The 26,748-nt window shown below is 35.1% G+C and overlaps 1 protein-coding gene across 5 annotated transcripts in view; it reads right to left on the bottom strand.

The window, feature by feature from the left end:
- Positions 1–26,094, bottom strand: part of LOC131439058 (orexin receptor type 2-like) — a 335,326-nt gene extending 309,232 nt beyond the window's left edge. For 3 of the 5 annotated variants that reach the window (XM_058609591.1, XM_058609592.1, XM_058609587.1), the window contains exons 1-2: positions 25,563–26,094; positions 21,227–21,870 (exon numbers count right to left, since the gene is read on the bottom strand). The gene's annotated coding sequence lies outside the window, so the exon portion shown is untranslated. The remainder of the gene's footprint in view (positions 1–21,226; positions 21,871–25,562) is intronic. The other 2 variants (XM_058609588.1, XM_058609590.1) reach the window with 2 other exon arrangements.
- Positions 26,095–26,748: the final 654 nt, after the last annotated feature.

Below are 26,748 nucleotides of genomic sequence, written 5' to 3' on the forward strand. Positions count from 1 at the left end.
CTTTCAACTCGAAAATGCTGCCATCATCTGGTTATGTCATATTCGAACGATTATGTTGCAAAAAACGAACTACTGCCAAAACCGGTCCTAGACGAATTGTCATGAAAAAGGATGCTGTACACAGTCTTTTTAGTACTTAGAAACAATTGTATGTAACAGTATAAAAAATTGTGTTTCAAGGTCAAGTGTGACAGATACTGTCACAAAAATGAAAATTTTGACATAAAACTTCGTATAACTCAAAAAGTGAACATCCGATCTCAAAATCATTCAATAGCGTTCTGGGTGACGGGGTGACCTTTCATTTGCGACTAGTTTGATCAAAATCGGTCCAGTTATCTCTGAGATCTCGACCTCTTAGTTGACAACACACATACACACACGGACATTTGATCAGCTCGTCGAGTTGAATGGATTGGTATATGACACTCGGCCCTTCGGGCCTCGGAAAATTTTTCTAAAGTTTTAGTGAATTCTATACCTATTTTTGCCTTTCTCATATAGAAAGGTTATGCAATCACTGTGGATTATGGGGTAAAATGTGCAAAAAATTGTGAAAATAAGTGCACTAACTTTTCTCAGAGATGGCTGAACCGATTTTCACAAACTTAGATTCAAATGAAAGGTCTTAAGGTCCCATATAAAATTCCTGAATATTATTTGGATCCGACTTCCGGTTCGGGAGTTATAAACGTGTAAGAAAAATAAAATATATGTTCTAACTTTTCTCATAGATGGCGCGACCGATTTTCACAAACTTAGTTTCAAATGAAAGGTCCTGTGGTGCCATACTTAATTCCTGAATTTCATGCGGATCCGACTTCCGGATCCGGAAATATAGGGTAAAGTGGGTTAAAAATTGTATACCATCACTGAAAATGGGGAAAAACCTTAAATTTTTTTCTAAATCAACCTGAAAAGTTTTCCAATTGAAAGTTTTTATTAGTAGACGGTCAAACAAAACGATTTCGGTTATTCTTTTAAGAATCGAAGAAAATTATTTTGAAGAATACCACAGTATTATATATGATAGTATGATTGATATGTGAAAGACATCATTACACCACTAGGTGGATTAAAACAGGTTTTATATTTATGAAAATAGGTAAAAACTGCAAATTCAAGATTCTCTTCATAGAAAAAGATGTAAGAAAAATCTAATTTTTCAAAATAGTAAATTAATTCCTCTATTTAACAGGTCTTGTAATTTGAAGACCACATAAACTCATATCGGACATGCCGATTCTCGGAATCCGGTTTTAAAGTGCAATTTAATTTCATTCGAATTCGATTTACGGTTCCGTAACTATAGAGTTAAGTGTGCTGTAAACTTCAAACCGTCACTTAGAGTGAAGCTGCAAAAAACGGGAGATTTCTACTTTATTTGGCGTACTTTTTTACAAATTTTAAAGGTTAACTTTTTTACAAATTTTAAAGGTTAACTAATTATGTCCATTTAAACTTCCTAGTTTTTATTCAAATTCCAAATAATTTTGTTTGAAAGCATCGTCTAATGATATTTATGAAAATATAAATAATATGAGAAAGGCATCATTACACCACTAGGTGGATCAAAACAAATATTTTCAAAAGTTCGCGCTTATTATAACTAGAAACTTAAATTTGAATATCATATTCACCCACACCGGCTTGACAGTACAATATATTTTTTTATTAGAGCTTCAGAACAATGCCGCAAGCTCAGAACATCATTCATTGGAACCAACCTTTGTACCCTTAACAGGAATTATGGCGCTGCAAGACAGACAATCTAATTGCGACTAAGCGTTGTCTGTCTCCACGTAAGCAATATGCCACCAAATTAGCGCCATTTCGGGTTAATGCAGATTCCCATCATTATCAGACTTCAAGGTCTAATGTCTGCGCCATGTTTATAAATAAGCTATTATAATAAATTATATTTGCCGCCAGAGAAGCTTGCCACCACACACCTCTTTGCGTCGATAGCTGATTACCGTTCTATCTGCATGGAAAGAAAACTTATGCTAGTCTGAAGGTATTAATTTGTCGCTATCTGAGAGGAACAAAGGCTGTTATTGAAGCATAAAAAGATGTCTCGATTATTGGAATAATGGTGTCGAGAAAAATAGTGTCGATGATTATGTTACTTCTCCCTTCATCATTATAACGAACTCTTGAACTGAAATGAAGGTTGACAAAAAGGTAATTTATTTGAAATCGTTGGTTTGTTTTCTAGAAAATATAAGGATTTCACTGTTGATGCAGAAATGAATAGTATTGCTCCTTTTTTACGAGCAAACAGAGTGGGAAAACTCTTTGAAGTTGTTAAAGTTGTGCGGACGAAAGGCAGGCTGTGGAACTATCCACGTTAGATGAAACACGAAATACAGTCCGACAGATTGAAACTGGATAGGTCCCAAAGAAACATGGAATTCACTCCACAACGTGACTGCCTGGATAATTTTATGTGCCCTATTTCCCAAAATGGCTACTGACTTGAACATAAGAACTGTCAATACATAACGCTCCTTGATACACTTCTCAGGCTGCTCTCGCTGGCAGATTCCTGCATTGACGAATACTACTAAGGTTTTCAAGAACCACGATCAACGACGAACCAGATGTTCAGTTCGCGATATGTTCAGGGAAATCCTTGATAAGTTCAGGGATTGCATTCAGGGAATTGAAATCAAGCATCAAGATAGTTGGGTTGACATTCGATGCACATGTGACGGTATATTGAATGAAGCAGAAGAAAGTATTTTTAAATTTTTTGATTAACCCGCATCCGTCCTTCGAAAATTGTAACGAAAAGGATCTTATGTAACAATTTGATACATGACATCGGATCGAACTAAATTCATACCGAAAATAACAGGATACGATTATTTTCAAGCCGTTACAATAAAAACAAAATGTTTACAGATGTCATACCATCTAAACAAAAAAATTAAGGCTTGTTCACACCAAATGCTCATTATCGACACATTTGGCCAGAGAAATTGAAGTGATTCAAAGTCAATGAATTTTGTTCGGCTGCTCGGCCGAAATTGATCATCATTGTCAGCTTCCCTTTCTGAGCAGCCTAGATAGCCGTGTAGTGTCGGTAGCGGTTTCCCAGCTGGCTAAGAATAACGCTACGGTCCACCTGTACCTGTACCGGAATGAGTGCAGGAGATTAAACAATGCAATCGTGAACGGAATATCTTGGGTTTTGCTCTTACTGTGTTAAACGAAGTTCTGGCACAGTGGACGATTTCATTCTTCGCAGCTCGTGGGACTCAAATGATTAAAGCATTTAAAAAACCCCTTCCATGGTTCGTTATAGGCGATTATAAGACAATATAGTTGGTTTCTTCTAGTTGTTGGAAGTGTTCATTACTTTAATTGATTATGGTTAGAGTAGCATAAATCAATCTTTAGCATAAACGTACAGTAACTATGAATCTATCCAGACTTCTGCAAGAAGGTAAAGCTTCTATAGCTTTGGTTCAAGAACCATATTTCCAAAAAGGAAACTTATACGTTGGAAAATTTTTAAATCCAGTCTTCGTTGCCTTCAACAAGAATGGTATGACTAATCCACGTGAAATGCCTCGAGCATGCATACTTGTAAATAGTACTCTCGATGTTTCTCTCATATCGGATCTCATAACTCGGGATATTTGTGCTGTCACAGTTGGTATGACTATTGATGGCATAGACAGGAAATATGTGTATTGTTCGGAATATTTACCGCATAACCACCCTTTGCCAAGCTATGATTTCAAAAATGTTGTATCATAGCGCTGCAAAAGTAATTAACCACTATACCGGCAGTGACATCAATGCTCACCATATTATTTGGGGTAGCACAGATATACATTCGAGAGGCTCTGATATGATGGAACTTGTGAGCAGTGCAAACCTGCACATAGTCAATTTATGAAATCGTCCAACTTTTGCGAGATCTGGAGGAGAGGAGGTTTTGGACGTAACTCTCTGCTCTGATGAAATACGCAACCAAATTATGAACGAACATTGTCATAGTTACAACGCATGTAGTGATAAGACGCTTGTTGTTTTGATGTAAATGATAATTAAACTGAAATTGGCGGTGAACCGAGTTCAGCGAGGGGTCGTACATGTAATACATGTAAAATCGCTGATCAGCTTATCATGGGTTTATCTTTAATACTATATGATATTGCATCTAATAATTATATATATATATATATATATATATATATATATATATATATATATATATATATATATATATATATATATATATATATATATATATATATATATATATACCTATATATATATATATATATATATATATATATATATATATATATATATATATATATATATATATATATATATATATATATATATATATATATATATATATATATATATATATATATTTATTTATTTATATGTGTGTCTGTGCTACACATTTGTACTAAGTTGTGAATCTTTTTAAGCGTTTTATTCCTGGTGGGACAGCAACTTCTTCAAATTGCATTGTTACACTTAATCTGGATTCTTTCTTTGAGATTCTTGGAGGCGAGATTAGAACAAAATATTATGCTTTATGAAACTAAATCATATTCAAATTATTCAATTAGGATACACGATTATTGTTTGGTTAAATAATAAGGTCTGATGGCTTATGCTGAGAGATAGTTCATTGTGTTTAGCCACATTTAATGAAAAAGAAGTATCTATGGTTATCATCATAAAGCAACTTTATACTGAATCCATTTGAGCACCACCGAACAGTGATGTCAAGGTGGCAGAAATAAAAAAAAACAAACTATTTTTTCCAGTACTGTATTAATTTTTTTGAATTCTCAGATAAGTGAAGGATTACAGTTTAAAATATAAAAATTTTTGAATTAGAAATAATCTCTCCCTATCCTCTCAAACATAGGGTATTGTAAACTTTTATTTCATTCTTCCATACAAAATATATGGCGCAATTATGATGTTTTGCGATTAGAGTTCTTTATAGGTAGGAAAGGGTTGCCACTATTCAATAGTATTTGATTTTATAGCATTTTTTCTCTACTTTTCAAAAACCACTATGCGATCCTGCACATCTCTGCACCTGAAAGCTTAATTTCAATTGTTTGCGGGATCGACAATAAAAATCTCAGAAACAAGGATTATACTTTTGTAAATGAAATTGGTGCGAGTAAAATTTAAATAAACGGGTATATGCAGGCCCGTACCCAAGATATCGTTTCGGGAGGGGCCCAAAGATAAAAAACTAATGTTACTGAAGATTGCTGGTGTACCTAACTCTCGGTGTTCTTTTTACGGGTGTTTTAACAGACACTTTAAACTTTTTCACTGGAACTGTTATTGTATTACATTTCTTTACGTTTACTGTCTTGTTATTTTTGTAACACATGTCTGAGATCTTCTTAAAAATTAAATATCTGTTTTTGATTTCGGGAGGAACCAGGGCCCCTCGGGCCCCCCCTCTGTGTACGTGACTGGGTATATGATAAATAAAATCAGAATATTTATAACATATAAAGCATAAAACACCTATATAAATGTCGTTATATAAATCTATTTATAATATATCAGGCGCTGGAATAAATTAGTCGCGTTTTTCTGCTAAGTTTCATGATTTTTAGTGAGAGTATCATTGCAGTACCGTTTTTCAAAGTATAGTCCATCGTTAAGTACTACTTTATGTCATCTTTCTGGTAAGACTTGGATACCACGTTTGAAAAATTCCTTTTTCTCAGATTCGACGATATTGCGCAATGTTCTGTACAAACACAGCAATGCTCTGTACAAACGCAGCAAGTGTAAGATATATATAGAACTAGTGATGGTGTCACCTAATTTGAGTAGCTCATAATAAATAGCGCCCAGTTGATCCCACCACATGCACTTTTTCAACCAAATTCTATTTTGTATATCTTTTATTGAAAAGTTTTTGTTCTTTCATAAAATCGAGTCAAAAAACTGAAAAAAAGGCAAAATGTTGAGCATTTTCCAAAAATCAATATTTTAGTGAAAAACAAAAAAAAATCGTATGTTACTCTCCTATCTTTACTCATAGTGCAATAAACTTCATCAGTTGTAAGTTACAACATATCAGAAAATCATTTTCCGGTCCGTAGCGAACGGTTCATCGTGTTACTTTAGGGTGGATCGAATATTTTTTCATACATTATCAAGATGTAAATATTTTTAGAGACCTCAAATTATTATTAAAAAATCATCGCTGACGTTTATCGACGTATTTATAGTTTTTGCCAACTTTTGTATGGAGAGGCATCACTGCGCACCGTTTTGTTCGTATGTAAATGGAGATTTCAGTATACGTACTAGCCGTTAAGAAATTAAAACATTTTTAAGTGTACAATATTGAAGCTGACGATTTAATAAAATGAGGCAAATTCATTAACAAATCACCTAGATTCAAGCGCTTCAAATTAGGTCCGAAAAATCTTTCGCCGATAATTCTAAATTTGCCTGCTAGTTACCGGAGAATTAAAATAAAATGCAACAATACGATGCTGACCACATCGCACACATACAAAAGCGACTATCCAGCGAGCGAGCCTTTTATCCACTCAATACTCAAACACCTTCACCAGCTGACAAGAAACGCTCGCTCACAGCCAGTGGTTAACTAAAGCAGAAATGTATTCGGGCATATATTCATAGATTTCCTTTTGTGCGATAGTTTATATTTCGCAAATTGAATGAAAGGATGACAAGGACTGCGACTGTGATTGGTTCGTGAAAACATAGGTAAATTTAACCCAATTTTTCAATGGTATGCAATTGAAATACTTAAACGACGTTACCTCATAAGGTCAAGTTTCGAATCGATTGGTTGTTAAATTATATAAATCCATCAACAAATGACTGAGAAATAAGCGTTCGAAATAATGACAGAAAAAAGTAACGCGGTTAGTTTTGCATTTTTTTAAATTAACACCCAGCCTTGTATGGAAAAGAGTAAGGCATGTTTAATTCCAAAAATACTAATTTTATTGTTGAACAAATCTATTTATTACATGTCAAAAAAGGCTAATTAGATGTTATCAGTTTTGTCCAAGTTAATTCAATTCTGCTTTATCTTTATATAAAGAAAAAAATTGGGTCAAATAATCAGCGACCTTATTTGTGTAATGATTTAACATAGATTACTGTCATTTAGGGGTTTGGTACCTCATGTGTACCGTTTTGCGCTAAAGTGCACATGACTAGTTTTTATTTTTACGTTTCGCATTCAGCTCATCAGTGCGTCAGCAGTTTATGTTGAGCTGCTAACGCCACCTAACGGTTCAACATAAACCGCTGAGCAGACGTAAAGTATTTGCTACTTACAAATAACTTATTGACACCGAAGTGCCATGTCTATCCTGACGTGCCGAAAGAGCAAAACAAATTGACGGCTACTGGCCGTCAACAGATTGTAGTCATTTAGGGGTTTGGTACCTCATGTGTACCGTTTTGCGCTAAAGTGCACATGACTAGTTTTTATTTTTACGTTTCGCATTCAGCCGTCAATTTGTTTTGCTCTTTCGGCACGTCAGGATAGACATGGCACTTCGGTGTCAATAAGTTATTTGTAAGTAGCAAATACTTTACGTCTGCTCAGCGGTTTATGTTGAACCGTTGGGTGGCGTTAGCAGTTCAACATAAACTGCTGACGCACTGATGAGCTGAATGCGAAACGTAAAAATAAAGATTACTGTTCAAATTAACCGTATTAGTTTTATTTCTTAGAAGCCAGTGCGGATAAAGCAGAGCATTTTTTTTCTTCCGCGGTTTAGCCAGAGAAATTTTTTCTTCCACAAAAAAAGTTTGTATGCGTTCTATAAGTAAAAGTTAATCTGCATTTTTCGCTTCATAGGGGCTTTGCAAATATTGAGCTTGAATTGATAATTATTATTATTTTTGAAAACTGCACAACACCACATAACAAAAAAGTTTGTTTAGACAAATTTTTCAAACAAATTGATATTTTTCTTCTAAATCTTCGCTCAACGACTGCGAAGAAAACTGCTTTTGCATTTTGCAACAATGGCCAGGGCTTGATTGTGGTATGTGAATAATTATTGAAAAAATATCTCTACTGATCGATGTAAATTCCAAAACATCATTCTCCTCTCTTCAAAAAGAGGAAACGTTTTTAGGATCTATAACATTGAGCAAGGAAATTTTCCTAACTGTTGCAAATGAAGATAATGGACTACCTTGAACCCATGAGCACATTGAAAGAGCAAATAGATTATCCTGGTCACACAAACAGCTCTTCATCTAACACAGTAGGGTTCCGTATGGCACCGGTCGGTTGAACGAGGACGGGATGTGCCGGAATAAAAGAGCAGACACATTATACTCGAACAATTTCACTACCCTTACGAGAAAAGGTATGACAAGCGCATCGAATTCCGCATATGAAGAAGGTAAATGGGCATATTGCCTTGTACAGAGGAAAGTAGTTAAATATGCTCATCTAAAATTTGTATGCGAATTCCACAAGCATTTTCAAAAGTCATAGAGAAGATTCTGATATGGTTTCCAGAACAACATATCAAAATGCTTTTTTCATTATTCCTAGAGCTTCCACACATTTTTATTTTCATTTTTAGAAGTATAGTAATCAAAACCGATTCGCCTATCCTGTTTCCGTTGTTGTATCTATCGACACCCTTGCAAGTCGGCCGCAAGGCAATACAAAAGAATAGAAAACTTCACAGCACTTCCGATGAAGGATGACCCTCATCGTTCACTCGTCGTTTTTCCCTATCGGCACTCTTTACAAGAGGAAATCGCGTGCCATGACATCGACGTCGGCAGTCTCGTCAGTGTTCTACCATCACTATGATGGCTGGACCGGGCGTAGTTTAGTGGGTGGCAAACATAACATGAGCAACACGGTTTGGATTCTACCTATCATCCATCACAACTTACCAATCGGTTAAGATTTTCTGCTTGGAAAGCGGGGCAACAGTCGAATGATTACCAGTTGATTTATTCAATATTTACCTAACTGAGTTTTCGGTGATATCGAGTCTATCTTTAGAGTTTTTATTTTGAAACCGAAGATGTCGTCTAAATATGTGCCACTTCTAGGACGGAAATAGTAAGACGACAGCAAATATTTAATTAATTTACAATCAATTAATGATCGCTTTTAAAGAAAATAAATTCCAGTTAATTTTACTATACACAATTTCTTCATTATTTTCTCACTAATGTAACAAAATAGTAAAAAACCCAGATACCAGTACTTCGATAGCCATTTTACAACCTTTATCAATGTATCAGTTTTAAGTCTGCTATCTTCAAAAGTGACTTAGTTCACTCCACGAACCGCTTTAAAAAATACATTTTTCCAGTTAACGAAGTAAAATAACACAGTATCATCATAGCAACAAAGGAAAGCTGACATGAAACCGTAATTTAACGAAATTCAAAGCTGCTATCTAAAAATAATGATGTCGTAATCTGATATATTAAGTGTTGTCTAGCTAAGAAAATCATGGCAGTGCATGATTCCCTTCTTATCCGCTAAAAATGGAAAGTGATTTCGTTTGCAATTTCCGGTTCCGGTTCCAGTCCAACGTACGATACTATTCGATTTCAAAATAAAGGAACGTCTAGTTGACCTTTCCGATATACTTACACCGGAACGATTTATTGATTGTGAAACACTATAGAGCCGCACCAGTCAATAGGTCTTTGGAAACATCTGTGTTAGTTGAAAAAACGGCTCAGTGTGTGTCTAAAAATATATATAATGATAAAGACATTTCGTTTTGTTTAAGACACCATTATTTTTCCTGTCATAGTTGGTAGCTTGATTTAATAGAATTACTTTCAGAGAACCGGTCTATATATTCGGCAAAAATCATTGCTTTGCTGAATTTGCAAACTCAGTAAAGTATCTCGTTTATAAAGGTACATTCATATTGTAAAGGTACATTCATATTGTCGCAAGTATTTCACTGGAGTAATGAAAAAGTACATTCGTCATTTTTTGAAAGTTGAGTTGATTCGTGCTAATCAAATGATTTGCTATACTGAAAACGAGTGCAAAATATCATCTAAGAGTAAATTCAGCAGCTGAAGGATTCATATGGGTGGTCTATAATATAACTGAAACTGAAACAAACGTATCCCCAGCAAGCCGTTTTAGTATTATTTATTCGAACAGTTCTACTGTCAAATTTAAAACTGGTATACGCTGCCGTTCTATTTTTTGTACAGGGTCCGCCATCTAACTTTTTTTTGAACTAGCGGTTATTTCGACATTGGTAACCTTAATGTCACTTCTGATTTGACAGAAACTTAGTTTTATCCTTCCGCTGAACGAAAATGGTTGTATACGAAACCATCCGATGCGTTATCGCTTCGCCAACTAGGCTTGAAGAAGACGCCGATTTTTGACAAAAAATCATCTTCTCGGATAAAGCACATTTTCATCTCGGCGGGTAAGTTAATAAGCGAAATTGTCGCATATGGGGGACGGAAAACCCGTACGTTATCATGGAGAAGCCGGTGCATCCTCAGAGAGTGACGGTTTGGTGCGGATTTTGGTCTGGGGGCATCATTGCGCCATTTTTCTTCGAAAATGAGGAAGGAGTCGCCGCCACGGTCAATGGTGAGCGCTACCGTGCCATGATTAGGGATTGGTTCTTCCCGTTACTTGAAGAGGAAGACTTGGACACCATTTGGTTCCAACAAGACGGCGCTCCGTGCCACACAGCCAACGCTAAGATCGATCTTCTGCGAACAGTCTTCGAAGAATTATCAGTCGAAATTCGGATGTCGTTTGCCCGCCTTGGAGATGTGATTTGACGCCGTTAGACTATTATCTTTGGGAGGCTGTGGACAAGCCAGAGCCAATTCAAGCCTTGAAGGACAACATTCGTGCAGCCATAGCTGAAATAAAGTTGCATACAATCGAAAATGTACTAAAAAACTGGACCGACCGCATGGCGTACTGCAAGGCCAGTCGAGACAGCCATTTGAATGAAATTATATTCCACAATTAACCGGAAGGGTTGTACTTTAGTTTGAAAAAAATTATTTTAAAATCGGATGAATAGTTTGTGTTTTATTGCATGTTTAAAAAAAGTTGCATGGCGGACCCTGTATATATTTGAAACACAGATAAAACGCTGCTTCCAATTAACCAGGAGGGCTGTTCACTTCGATAGGGAATAGAAGAATGAAAGAAAAAACAATAGAGTCGCCTGTCTTTGAGTATACTTCTACTTGGTCATAGAACTACGGAGTATCTCATTTGATAATCACTTTCACATACAGATGACAGTCGACGATGTTTTTAATCAGTCTGTCAAGACTATTCGACGTGACAAATTGCAATTCTGCTCTCAAGCATCATGCATTTGGTCTTTTTGATCAATCGAAAGAAACGCGCGGCCGGCTAATTATACTAAGTAAATTGCTTGAAGCAAAAATTATAAAACAACGTAGACTTTAGGCAAAACCTTCCTTCCCCCTCGTATACAAACATAAAATTTTGCCAGACCCGTAAAATTTTGTCAGTCTACGTGGTTTATGAACGGACCCTTTGATGGATATACTTCATAACTTGTAAATTCAAACTATATACCCGAAAACACCACAAAGTAATTGTGCAATGAAATTCCGAGCCATATTTTGATCTAATGATTACTAAATTTCATGAAAAAATTATTAACACAATCAATAATAGCTTTTCTCGCCACCGGTATATTTACACATCGTGGCCATGACCAAACCGATGATTACTTCACATCAGTTGATCCACGCCATTCCTGATTAATCCGGAGAGTAAAATCGAAGCCGAATTATCAACATCGGCATTTATTTTCCAATGACTATTTAATAACACACAAAATCTACGATTGGTACATAAAAAAATCAAAACTTTGGCGATGAAAGAAAATTGTAATCAGAGCCATAAAAAATTCGGTCTAAACTATAACAAGTTTTCCGAAAATTTCATGGTACCATATGTTCACAAAGACAAGATAATCGCTAGCAACTCCAATTAGTCGAAATGCCATATGCTCAACAGCTCCTTATTGTCGGATCCTATTTTCACTCCCCCATTGAACCATGTTATAGTAAATTTCATATAATTTGAATGAGACTTGACGTTGGCTGACATGGAACCTGGAATAGAGGTCCTCTGGTAGTTCTTTCTTAACCTGCTAGTAATAGGAAACAGGGTGTGGAAACTAGTCAACGTCCTCCCTCACTACTTTCCAGAAACATCAATAACAATTGCGGGTTGGTTCAGTAAAATGTGAAAAATTAAATCTCTACTCATGTCTGTCCCATGCGAAAAGTGCTCGGATATCAATCCCATGCACTGCAAATAACGATTACCCAAATATAAAAAAAATTGGAAAACAATATTTGAGCCTGCTGTTTTTGATATGGGACTGATCAACGAGTCGGACTGAGTGAGCAATCCACTCATCCGTCACTAAACCATTGAACGGTGATTTTCTTTGTAATTTAAGTGAGCTTACTCTTAAATTTTGCTTACAATCAATTGCACCGCAAATGACAGATTTTTTTTTAAATTCCATTTTTGCATTTTTTAATTTCGCTCAAATTCTGCGTAAGCGTTATTCATGGCCAAACGAAACAATTTGCATCATCAATTTACCCATTTTACTCTAGCTTTGCATTTGAGAAGGGACCAAGCAAAAATCCCATGAAAATTTTCAATAACACATGTTTCAGAAACGGTGGGTCCGATCGAGTTGGGGTCATCTGCAACGTTCTAGGTAATTATTAGGAGTATGTATAAAAGTTTACTACTGTTGATGATTTTTTTTTGTTTGATTTTTATTTTAAAAAGAACAATAAAAATTCAAATATCTCATGTTTTTCAGCCTTTCTCATATAAGAATGTGAACCACTTCACTTGAAAAACCAACTAGTAAAAATGTAAAAGTGTCATATTCCATTTAACTCAGTTCATCGAGTTGAGCATTGTCTGTGTGTGTCGAATAATCTCACTAGGTTTTCTCGGAGATGGATAAACCGATTTTAAAAAGCACAGCTGTTACGGATTTTAAAAAGCACAGCTGTTGTACACCGTCACTTAAACCGGCGAAACAAAACACGTAAAAAAATGTCTAAACTGGTTTCAAAACTACACAAATCGATAGCCATTATCAGTAGGCAACTAAACATAATGGCTCGCGGTCTCCGGTTCCGGAAGTACCGGAAATAGTGGTCATATATTCCAAAATGTATCTCGCTCACTTTTCTCAGTGGCGGTTTGATCAATTTTCACAAACTTAGGTTCAAATGAAAAGTCCTGTAGTATCATACGGAAGTCCTAAGTTTCATCCTGATCCTACTTCCGGTTCCGGAAATATAGGGTAAAGTGCGTTAAACATTTTATACCATCACTAAAAACGACGACAAAATGTGGAAAAATGTCTAAATCAGCCTTAAAACTACTCCAATCGATAGTTTTTATCAGCTGACGGTCAAACAAACCGAATTCGGTTATTCTTTCAAGAATCGAAGAAAATTATTTTGAAGAATACCAAAGTATTATATATATATAATATAGTATGATTGATTTGGAAAAGGATCATTACACCACTAGGTGGATTAAAACACCTAGTAAGTATGTTGTTATATTTTTCCTAATCTTACAAAAATGTACCTGTTGGTTGTTATTGTTTTTAATACATAAAATATTCACAGTAATAAATAAGCTAGTGAGAAACGAGTGACAGCCAAGTGATAAGCAAGTGAAAACAAGAAACAGCTCAGAATTGAAGAATGAAATAAAAAATTAATAGCTTCTTCTACATGGATTGCGTAAAAGTGGATTTCAAAATGTGTTCCAATAATTGCCAAAATCTCACGGAAAGTAATATTGGAAAATTTGTGTAACAAGGATTGCCAAATTAGTTGAAAAAAATCTTAGCAAAAAATTTAAAACTTGCGATTCATGCCGTTTGAAGTTGAACAAGCGAACTGCTCTATCTAGTAGCGATGACTTATCGAGTCATGAAGAGGAAGATGCTTGTATGGATGTTCAGAGTCAAAAAACAATACAAGCAACATCAGAAACACCAATAGAGTCAACAAATTCCAACATGATTGTTTTCAGTCAGGCAACATTAGAAGCGACGTCAGCAACAGCAATAGAGACAACGGACTCAAACGTTCCAGAATGCATCCAAAAAGTTAAAATTGATATTTTTAATACATCAATCTCGAGTATTGCCATGACCCCAAATGATAAAACAAAAATTAGTTATGTTAAACATATTCTGGATAAATATCACGAAGTTAGTTTTGAAGAAGGAAGAATCGACGAGTTGTATGAAATAATTAAGCAGCTTAAAGAAAAGTTTTCCAGTCAAGGTACGACAAGGACTAAACAATTTCAACTCTTAACTGTACTGTCTAAGTCATGGACAGCCGAGAAAATAAATCTGATACGACGATATACGGCAATGGTAAAAATTACTGAATTAGAGCGATGTGCATTCTACTAGTGTACTAGATGAAAATATTAAGGACACCGTTATGCCATTTTGCGAGGATGATGAAACTAGCCGACCAATGTCTGGTCAACGTGATTATGTAACAATTAGAAAGAACGAAAAACGCCAAGCTGTTTAAAAAGGCCAATGATCACTAATTAACGAGAAGCCTTCAACCAATTTAAGGAATTGAACACTGAAATACAAATTGGATTTGCATCATTTGCTCAACTTTGGTCTAAAAACTGCAAACTATTAACAGTCTCAGGGACTCACAACGTGTGTGTTTGTACCATGCACGAAAATGTGAATCTCATCATCCATAGTTTAAAATATATGGCTTATCTGATGAATTGAAAATGTATACAAATAGTTTTGCATGCGAAAATGTAACAGAACAACATGTAACAGCCTCATTGGAAAAAAGTTTATTAGAAGAATTGGATGAAAAATGCATTGATGAAATTATTTTTGAACAATGGGCCACAACTGATGGTTACCATTGGTAATTATAGAAGCGTTTATAAAACAGAAGGAAGAGTTTGTTTCCTATTTTGTTCAAAAGATGGTTTAATTAAAAAAGAGCAATCTACTTTTTTGAAAAAAAAAAAACAAAAAATAACTTGCAGGAAGGAGAATTTTTAGCTATATGTGAATTTTCAGAAAACTACACTTTTGACGAATCTATATCCGTTAACTTATTTATCTAAAACATGATTGGCTTTATACAACTAGAAAAACAGGTATATGTGAACAAAATTTATTTCATGTTCGATGGAGCTGCATCACAATATAAAAATAGAGATATCTTTTCCAGTCTTTACCAATATAAGAATAACTATGATATGGATGATGAATTGCATTTTTTCGCAACATCGCATGGTAAGGGACCATGTGATGCCTTAGGAGGAACAAAATAACGTATGACTCCAAGGGCAAGTCTTGCTAAGGCGCGTGAACATCCCAACCTCAAGTGAATCATTCGATTGGGTTCAAGAGCGAAAGAGGAAATAATTAACACAAACACCAAGCAACCCCCTTATGAACAATATTCAAAATCAATTACTATTCAAGGAACACAAAAATACCATTCCGTAACTCCAGTTTCTGTAGATAGAATCGAAATTAGACCATTTTCAAATTGTAATGCTAGTATAAAGATTATAGATATTTTTTCAATAAACTCAAATAACCGTCCGGAAATCGTTACATAAATAAAAATTTCTCGATTTTTTTTCAAACCAGTTTAACAAAAATACATTTTTTGAGATATATGAATTTGGAGTGTTCGTTAAAAAGCAAACAAAAAAATTTTGTCAACAGTACTATTTTTTTACATAGTCCTTATAATTATCCTAAACATTGCAGAAGACACCAAATCTATCGGATCCACCGGGGTCCAAGGGATTTTTGCTTACGCCCTTCTCAAAAGTAAGGCTAGAGTAAAAATGGCAAACTTATGATGCAAATTATCTCTTTCGATCATAAAGAATGCATATGTAAAATTTGAGTCAAATAAAAAATACAAGAAAAAAATGACCTTTGATTTCGCATGGAATTACTCTTACACACTTGCGTCTCGAACATCCGTTGTCAAAATTAACGTTAGGGTTTATCTTCTTGGCTCGTTAATGACGATCTTGTAAATGATACTCAAGTATTTAGTGAAAAATAGTAATACAACTCTGTACAAAGTGCAATGCTTTTCTTAAATTTGAATATTTTAAATGAGTCGAAGCAATCATTTTCCATCTCAAACAGTCTTTGGCACGAAAGGAAGACTCGAACAAATACATGTCTCGTTGAATTGAAGGGAAGTGGATACCTCAAAAGCGGATAATTACTGTAAATTATCGAGATTTGATATTTCATAAATGCAACAAAATGGAATTTTTTCTGCACAGACTCGAAACAATCCCAGTTTTTCTGGGCAATAATGCTAACATTACAGAGGTGTCATACCCAAAATGAAGTAATGAGATCCAGTAATTTTAGTTTATCGATTTGAATTGTTAGCATTTGAACAATCCAGCTCTTACAGACTACTGAATTAGAACACCCTACTAAGCTACTCTGAAAGAAAAGGAAAGTTCGATGAGATGCGCCTTTTATTCTCAGCAGTACTAGAACTTAACAGTCTTTTTAAATATTTTTGTGCAAGTAAATAGAATTTTTAGCATTTATACAACTCGTTTTGGCTGTCCACTGTTGTTCATCTATCTCTTTTTGATTTTTGCTCTACTATCAGCCATGACTGACAAACTTCAATATTAAATCTGGATTCATGCGTGACTGTGTAAGTTAGAATAAGCATGCAAATTCAAATCGCAGTTTTGTTTAAAATCAAAATTTTTTAAACAGCTTCTACCGTGTAGTGTAGAGTACCCAGTCCTGTTTTCGACTATTTTCAGTATTTCAATCTACTTGATGAAAAATGTCGTTGTGAGTAGACAATTTGAAGGCAATTTTATGGTGTAAAAATGTTGACTAATTTACGTATGTAAATCTTAAAGTTGCCCTGTACATGAAGAGATATCCGACAAACTCCGATATCCTTAGTATCCTACTAAATACAATTTGATAGCAACTACACTACCCTATACACTACCTTTTATATAAAAAAAAACTGCTCGAAAAACTACTGGAAATACGATTTATGAATTTTTAGTGGTTTGACGTAAAGTCGGAAATAACTGCTCGCAAAATCCCTTCGAAAATCTGTTAAATAAACTACTTTGAAACTCTGATAAACTGATTTGAAACTCTGATAAACTGCTCTACAAACTCTGGAAACCGAAGTTGGATTTCTATGAAATCTAATAGAAGTTAGACAGCCCTATATAACACCTTTAATATAATTCGGAAGTCCGCGTAAAAATAATAATTCGGAAATCCGTGTTAAAAACACATTAAAAAAGACCTCAGTGTACTTTCAAAACTGCAAACAACTGCTCGGAAAGATAGCATGAAAAACTAATCGAAATTCTGTTCGAAAACATACTCGAAAAACTGAACGATAAACTCCGGAATCCAAAGTTGGATTTTAATAAAATTCAATAGCAATTATACTACACCACACAGTATGTGTTATAAGGAAAAAAACATTTGAAAAAGTGATTGAAAGCTCACTCGATAAAACTGCTGGCAAAACTATTAGAAAGACTGATTCAAAACTCCGATAAACAACTTTAAGAACTACCCGAAAATCTCTAGATTATATCGGATTTCAATAAAATTCATTAACAGTAATACTGCCATATCCAGTATTTTTTTTATATAAAAAACTACTCAAAAGGACAGTATGAAAAACTGCTCCAAAAGAGTGCACGAAAATATAAAGGAAACAACTACTCGCCAAAACTATTCGAAAAACAACTAGCTTTGCTTTAAAACCAGCCCGATAAACTCCGGAATCTAAAGGCGGATACAAATGCAATCCAATAGCAGTTATACAACCCTATTTAACTTTCCTATGGAAAAAACTGTTCAAAAAACTACTTCAAACAACTGCTTGAAATTTCTCGGAAAGACACCCTCTCAGCAAGCGGTTCTATTTTGTTGGTCGTTGAGCGCTTGCTGAACGACATACTGCACGAAATACTCGTTAAGTTTGCTGGGACGGTTTGTTGTTTTTTCTCTTGCAAAAATATTGTCAAAATTAGGTGTTACCTTCATATAGAAAGAAAATTTTAAATATATTAAATGTTTATATCCTCTTATAAACAGAAATTCTAAGCTCTGTCTAAAAAACAAGTTGTTAATTTATAAACAAATTTTCAGACCAGCCATGCTTTATGCAGTACCAATTTGGTCAAGTTGTTGTTCCACCAGGAAGAAAACGCTTCAAAGGATTCAGAATAAAATTCTGAAAATGATTTTGAAGCGTCCTCCCTGGTTTAGTACAAATGAGTTACACAGACTCACAAATATAGAACCATGAGATGTAATGTCACATAATATTATAAGCAAATTCCGACAAAAATCGATGCAATCTTCAATTGAATCGATTCGCTCTCTGTATTAGTTAGTAAGTTAGTATATAAGTTCCTTTTCCCCATTACACAACACAAGTAGGCTTAGAATTTTCCCTACACAAAAATCTCAGAATTGCGGAAGCAAATAATGTCCTCATGGTAATAACCAAATCATATATATATATATATATATATATATATATATATATATATATATATATATATATATATATATATATATATATATATATATATATATATATATATATATATATATATATATATATATATATATATATATATATAATAGGGTTGAAAAGTCACCACTTGTGGCTGAACACCCAATTTAAATCCTCATAATTTAATTTTAACTCATATTCCAATAAATAGTTAAAAATAGAAAGAAAATTTGTTTTTATTCTACGTGAAGTAGAAGAATTGTACAGGTACGTAGTGTTAGTTTAAAAAAAGTAAGTGGAAAAAACTTCATAAATTCTCCAGTAAAACAAGTCCAACTTGACCAAAAAGATCCTTATTATTTCTAGCTACATTACTGAGTATTATCACGCGTTTTCCATTATACTAACCAATAAATCGTATGTCAATATTCATACTCGAAAAACTGATCTAAAAATATCGAAATCCCATAAGTTCAAGAGCTCCTTATTGTCTTTATAGCTAGATACTACTACTCAAACAATTTTCATGATAATTCGAAAAAAACTATTCGCAAAACTGCTTGAAAATGCTGTTTGAAAATTGCTCGATAAATTGCATTTGTTCTCCGATTAACTGCTTTAAAAGGTGGCCGATAAACTCCAGAATCCGAAGTAGGATTTTACTAAAATTAGATAGCATTTATACTACTCGTTCACAATCCTTCAAAAAAATAGTGGTCATTGTGGGTATGAACGTCAACTGTAACGTTATTGTGAGTTTAAAATGCAAATTATAAAATGTGAATGTTCATTTTGTGTGAATATAGCATTGGTTTGATTGGTAAATTGCTCTGAATTTGTTCAAATTCGCTGAATTCGGTAAATTTTGTCATAAAATATCTATATGGAACGTGTCCAAGGGTTGATTTGTGCCCATCCGACGATTTGAGTCTTTTTTTTTCCTTTCTACAAGGGTAAGGTTATATTACTATTACGTTACCCTTACGCACTATCAGGAACAAAACATGACCATTTTGTGTCTCCCATGTCAACAATAAAATTATTGTAATCGTTCATTTGAGGATATTGTAAAGCAAGGTTTGCAGTTTACGATCTTGAGAAAAGTAATATTCCGTTTGTAATATTTAAAAAGCTCAGTGCGCACTAATTGTCATCTCTTCCCTGCACCACTTATACTACGATAGCCATTTAATCTTCCAACGTCATCAATGACTGATTTGTAGATTTCAATCGAGCCTAAGATTGTGGGAATCGGTTCAGCCATCTACATGGTAGCTGAGCAGAGAGAAAAATCTTTGAAAGGCCAACACACATACCCTCATTTTCCGATCTCGTCGAATTGAGTCGAACGATATATAACACTAGATGTCTTCCAGGCTCCGATCAAAAGTCGGATTATATCCTTTCTATATATTGTGCTACAATATTTTGTGCACGAGATATTCACCGCATTTGGTTGAATGCAAATCAAAATAAAAAATCTGTATAAATAAACTCATGAAAGTCCGCTTAACTTCGGGAATCCGCGAAAAAACTGGAGTAAGCATACCAGTTCTATTCGTATTCACATTATCCGGTTATGATTCTGACACAATTCATTTGCTCAATTTGAAGAAATGCGAAATAAGCCAATACAGTATCGCACGAAAAATGTCCAAAACAGACATTTCTCTGCTCAGGAAATGGTAAAATGGTAAATCACAGTACATTATTTCAAAGAAAATAAATATGCTTAAAAACCAGAATGAAAAAAAGTACTGAATACCGCATTCAGGTCTACACCATCCTCATCCGAAAAACAAAACAATGCAATAGGGATCAAAGCTTATTTCCTATGTGATATGCTGGAATTCTACCTCCTGGCAAGTGCATATTATAAAGGATGAAACGACAACAACCTCACAATTATAGGACAAACGGTGCTTGATACTTTTTCGTTGTGCTACATCAAACAAGCTTTTCAACTACGGTCGAAAAAATACGGCCCTGAAAAACATCATTAACCGTAGCTCCGGTTCCCCCAAAAACCAAAACGTCGGTCTCCTGTTTTATGTGTATGTCTGATTACCATTTGTTCTAAATCGCAAACCACCAGATTACTTTCTTCATTTAGATTTTCAGCGACAGATGAAATATCGCCTAGTAAAATACTCTTAAGGGAAGCTTTTGAGGTTAGACCGCTTACCGTCAGAGATTTACCAGTTTGACACGGTCACATACCGTAAACCATACAATTTTCCCCTTTTGAGGGAAGTTCACATGACGAGGGGGTCATAATCGCTTCACTTAATACTACCACAGTCGTTTGGTGTACCGAATCGTATGTCTGTACCGAGTGCTGTCAACAAGAGATCACGCCAACCTGAATTGGTATAGAAAAATAATTTAACGATTCTTTTTATTCGAAGCTTTCAGTTATGTTTCATATTCCAACGGGAGTCAAAGATAACTGGTAAATAATGGAGCTTTCATTAAGCCTCAATAATAGGCTGTTATAGAGAAATCTCAAAAAAAAATGTTGTTCAGGAATGCGTTCGGATTCTTTGGAGAAATAGAAAACAAGTGTAAATTAACTCACTTATGAAGTAATCCCGGTGCGAAAGTAAAATCTTACTTTTGCTTCTGCTTCATTCGATGGCTGCACTTACAAAAGAAGGTGTGGTAAGAAATATTCGTACACGGATTAAATCGCTTCTAGGATCTTGGTAAGAAAAAAGTTTTCCGCTTGTTCGCAGTAATCGTCGATGACAGCTCGACTGCCTTTCGATGGGGACGCAGTATGGTTTATAAGTTTGCACAATATTTCACTCTGTTTCCGAACAAATAAATCCTTGGGCGACTCGATGCCGACAGTTGAATAATCGACTTTTAACTTTTTCAATTTCCACAAATTGGTTGAAACATGGTTATGAATATTTTTTCCATCGATGGAGATCACCATGAATCTGCACTTTTGTTATCCCTCCCGACTTGACTTGCGGAAATATATATATCGATTACTAGCGACGATAGAACTTACAATGGTGTGTATTTTTGCAGTCCCCATTTGACAACACTAGGGACATAATTATGTCAAGTATAATAACAGGATAATTACTCACATTTCACGAACGTTTGTTCACTTGTTTCGGTTTAATCTGTTTTGATTTTAATCTGCCGTTTGTGGCTCATCAATTTTATTTTTCACACAAATTTCTTTAAAATTTTTTCTGATGACACAACCTGCAATGAAATTAAATATAAAATATATTATTTGTAAGTTCAAATAAATTCAAGCTCATCGAGTCTGACATAAGCGAAACGTGGGCCGTTAACACATCATATATGTTTAACCGGGATACCAATTGGCCAAACATCTATCTTTGAATCCCACAAAATATGGAACAATTATGTGTGGTACGGCCGTGCTGTAAGCTTATCAAATAACCCAATAGTTACTTTGAAACGTGTCTAAGAGAAGAGAATGAGAAATGTTAGCGCCCTGAAAAACACTACTTTTTGTCGGGTAAGTCATATAAATGATTACATCTCTCGAATCGGGAATGCTTGACATAATTTTAAAAACTTGATCAGAGACCTCATTGCCATAAGTCATAAGCCTAAGTTTATCTAAATTATCTTCGAGAAGTTTGAGCTAATGATAAAAATGCAGTTAGTCTATTACGTCACTTATGCGATTATATCTCCGCAACCGGAAGTGACAGCCATTTGATCTTCGAACTTGATAAATGGTTCTATAGTAAATTTCAAACGAGCCTGAGCTTGTTACCATCGGTTCAACCATCTCTGAGAAAATTGAGCGATAAAACGACAACACGTGTATGTGTGTATGTATGTATATAACATTTTTGTGCACTCACTTTTCTCAGAGACGGCTGAACTAAGATTCAAATGAAAGGTACAATTGTCCCATACAAAGTTCCTGAATTTTATTTTGATCCGACTTCTGGTTCCAGAATTACAGGGTGATTAGTGAAAACAAACCTATTTCAAACTACTTGCTCACTTTTTTAAGAAATGGCGTTATCGATTCTTACAATCTTGAGCTCAAATGAAAAGGTTCATAGGCCCAAATAAAACACCCAAATTTCATCCGGATCCGACTTCCGGTACCGGAATTATAGGGTAAAACGTGTTGAAAATTGGATACTGCCACTTGAACAGGTGAAACAAAAAACGCAAAAAAAATTCATTATAGTTAACTCACTTCGTTTTCTAATGGATGGCATGACATTCTTCATGTTGTACTAGTTAATGCACAAACCAAGGATGGCTTTTATCGTATCATAGAACGCTCGCTCGCAACTCTTCCACGATTGAATCAGTGCCATCAAAGAGAGTTGGAAATCATCGCAACAACAAAAACCCGGCATGGATCATTTAACATAGAATCGACACCAGTGAATTTCTCTCGATGACATTTCTGAGAATCAAAGGTTAGCACGCCGCTGTGGGGATCTTCTCTGAAGGAACAAACGGTCGCTTATTCTCGTTTCGCGATCCGATTCTATACAGGCAGTTGATAATTGCGATAGAATCATTTCACTATTGCCGCTTATTCTAACTATGTGCAATTAACCTTTGTATTAGTGGTGTCTATGAAAATGTCTGTGAATGCTCCACACAAGGGTTTTGAAATATTGCAACCTAGTATGAGAATCATGAAGTTGAATCAACGACTCGATTTCCTGCGATAATTGTCAACTTGCGATTCTCTCTTGGGAAATTCCACACAGCAACGATCATTATCAGACTGTAATTTTTTTAAGGGCCGTGAAATACTCAGAGTATGAAGTGGAGCGAAGGAATGTAGAAAAATTCTCTCGCGGTTCATGCATTGAGAGACTGGAGTTCTTGTAGCATCTTCTATCGGATTGAAAATGTTGTATACAATATAGATAGCAATATAGCAGCTTCTGTGAAATTTTCGGCAATCACCAACACTGGCACAAACAATTTAATAAATTGATAAATAGTGAGAAACTCTGCAATATATAAATAAAAAATGTATAAATAGTTACAAGCTTTTATGCTAGCAACTTTGGTTTTGATTTAATTTTGCGTTTTAGGAAATTCAACAAAACGAGAAATATATAAAATTATTTTATTAAAAAGTTTTTTCCTTTCTTATATAAAAAGGTTAACGAGCAATGTCTGTGTGCGCCAAATCTCACTAGGTTTTCTCGGAGATAGCTAAGCCGATTTTAACAAACTAGGATTCAAGTGAAAGGTCTCGTGGTTCCATACGAAATTCCGGAATTTTATCCGAATCCGACTTCCGTTTCTGGAGTTATAGAGTAAAGTGTGTTAAATATTGTACACCGTCACTTAAAGCGGCGAAACAAAAACCGTAAAAAAACTCTAAACAAGAGTCAAAACTACATCAATCAGTAGCTATTATTCCGGCTATTATTCCTGGTTCACGGTTTCTCATTCCGGAAGCATCGGAAATAGTGGTCATATATTCCAACATAAATCTCGCTCACTCTTCTCAGCGATGGTTTGGCTGATTTCCACAAACTCGTCTCGTGGTCCCATGCGGAATTCCTGAATTTCATCCGGTTACGGTTTCATCCCTATTACTGTAAAGTGTGTTAAATATTGTATACCATCTCTTAAAGCGACGAAACAAAATCCATAAAAAAAATTCTAAACTGGACTAAAACTTATTCAAATTGATAGCCATTATCAGTAGGCAGCAAAACAAACCGATTCCGGCTATTCTGGCTCCCGGTTTTCGATTAACGATGGGAGAAAATAGTCATATGCTCAAAAATGGATCTTACTCACTTTTTTTCAGAGAAAAAAAGTTTAAAGTCAGTTTAAAAGTAGTAATTTCAATTTGGAAGACGAAGAACGAGTCGCAACGCCACCAAAGTTTGAAATAGAAGAATTGGAGGAATTGGACGATCAAGACTTATCGCTATCACTAGAAAAACTTCTAAAATCACTTGGAGTTACTCAGCCAGCCATTTGCCAATGTCTTAAAGTAATGGGAATGATTCGAAACATAGACAATTGGGTGTCGTATGAATTGAAACCAAGGGGCGTCGAACGCCGTTCCTTCACGTGAGAACAATGATCCGAAACGTCGGGCAACGTATGGATACCCCGGCCATGCATCATCATCGACAGCCGTTCAGAATATTCATGGCCCTAAGATTTTGCTATGTATATGTATATGAAACCAGCTGGATATGGTGTATTATGAGCTGTTACAACTGAGTGAAAGGATCACGGGGAATGTCTACCGACTACGTTTGATCAATTTAAGTAGAGCATTGCAATAAAAACGGTCACAATACATCGATAAACATGACAAATTATTTTTGCAAAATATTGCACAACCCACATGTTGCTTAGCCGGTAAAAACATACTTAGAAACGTCCAAATTTGAAGAGCCACCCCACATGCCGTATAGTCCAGACATTGTTCCTTCCGATTACTATTTGTTCGGTCGAGGCAGCATTTCTTTAATTATGATTAAGTAAAAAAAATTGATCGATTATGATTATGATTATGATTAAGTAAAAAAAATGGATCGATTCGTGGATTATGATCAAACCAATTGAAATAAAACGACGCGAACTTATTTATACTTTTAAAAATGTGCAAAACAGCTTAACTGGAAAATTCGAAACGTTAACATTAAAATTAAAAAAAAAGAAGTTTAACATATAAAGCTCATATCACTGTGATGATAAAAATAATTAATAATTACTTTAATACCCAGAAAAATAATACATATTCAGAATGCTTCCATATTCCTACTGTGGAACAGTTATAATACACATCTTCAAATTTGAAAATTTGAAAAGAAAAAGAAAAAAATGAAAAATTAAATCGTTCCAGCCAATATTCATTAAATTATTTTGATTTCATTTTAACCGAAAAAGCATCCAAAAACACTTACTTCTTCATTACTTTCAAGCAGTTAACCACTAGTTAACTAAATTTGTTCATACTTGTGCACGATTTACGATTTAGTATCCACTTCACGAAATAACTACCGTTTTACACGTGCGCTCGTTTATCACACCTCTTATCATTATTCTACGTTACGTTGTTAACAGAACTTTCCACAAACAAAATCACATTCCGTACAAGGTTCCACTCTTTCAATCGAAGAAGTAATTTACACTTCTTTCCTCCTTCCTGATTTCAACCCGAACTGTAAAATCGTACCGTGAAATTATTCAATCCCTCACTCAAGTGGCCGTTCCTTAACTCCTCGGACATGGAACGAAACCTTAACCCGTTGAAGTAGACAAACTGATTGCCGATAGACAGATGACGAAACGTCTGAGCCGCGCCACATCAAGTTCAAGACTAAGCGAACGCAAACAACCCACCACCCAGCATCCTTTCGTCAATCTCAATGTATCCGCAAGGTGCGAGATTGAAACGAGTAGAGTGAATCAGAAACCGTCTTACCACTAGCTACGATTCCCGGCAACTGAGGAAAGCTCCGGAATTAGTTGGAGAGATCCAACAATCGGTAACTGGAATCAAAAATTGCGCCAAAAACATTATGCCACATCCCTCATACACCACGATCTCAGCCGGCTGATTGGATTCCACTGGGAGGCGCATGCTCACCTCTAGCAGCTGTTATTCTCATTCATCGATGCCTGGGGAAATGCGAGCGGATTAATTCTCTTACACGTGCCGTCGTTACTGGACCACGTACAACTCCAGTTGATTTCTCTCGCACAAGTTTTACGTTTCTTCCGCCAACGGAATATTACACTATCCAATCGCAACCGGTATTATTCTATAATTGTGTAGACAAAGGTCAGTCTGTTACAATCCATAATCTGAATTAATTACTATTCTATGCAGTCTCGAATACCGAAGGATGGTTGCAATTACTTCTGTTCAGAATATCGATATGCTATGAGGTTATAAGCACAACTCAACAATTTTCTAATTACCACAGTGAGATAAAGTTTTATTGGACAACTTGCACCGAATCGAATTGCTTCTGGCTTCTGAAGTCTTGTCTGGCAGCCTAAAGTTGCTTCGATTTTGAAAGTCACTTTCAAGGCTACCTGAACGTATATAACACTATTAGTTCTAATAAGTGGAAGTAACTTCAC

Source organism: Malaya genurostris, chromosome 3, assembly GCF_030247185.1.
Source record: "Malaya genurostris strain Urasoe2022 chromosome 3, Malgen_1.1, whole genome shotgun sequence".
In the NCBI taxonomy this organism is placed as follows: Eukaryota; Metazoa; Arthropoda; class Insecta; order Diptera; family Culicidae; genus Malaya; species Malaya genurostris.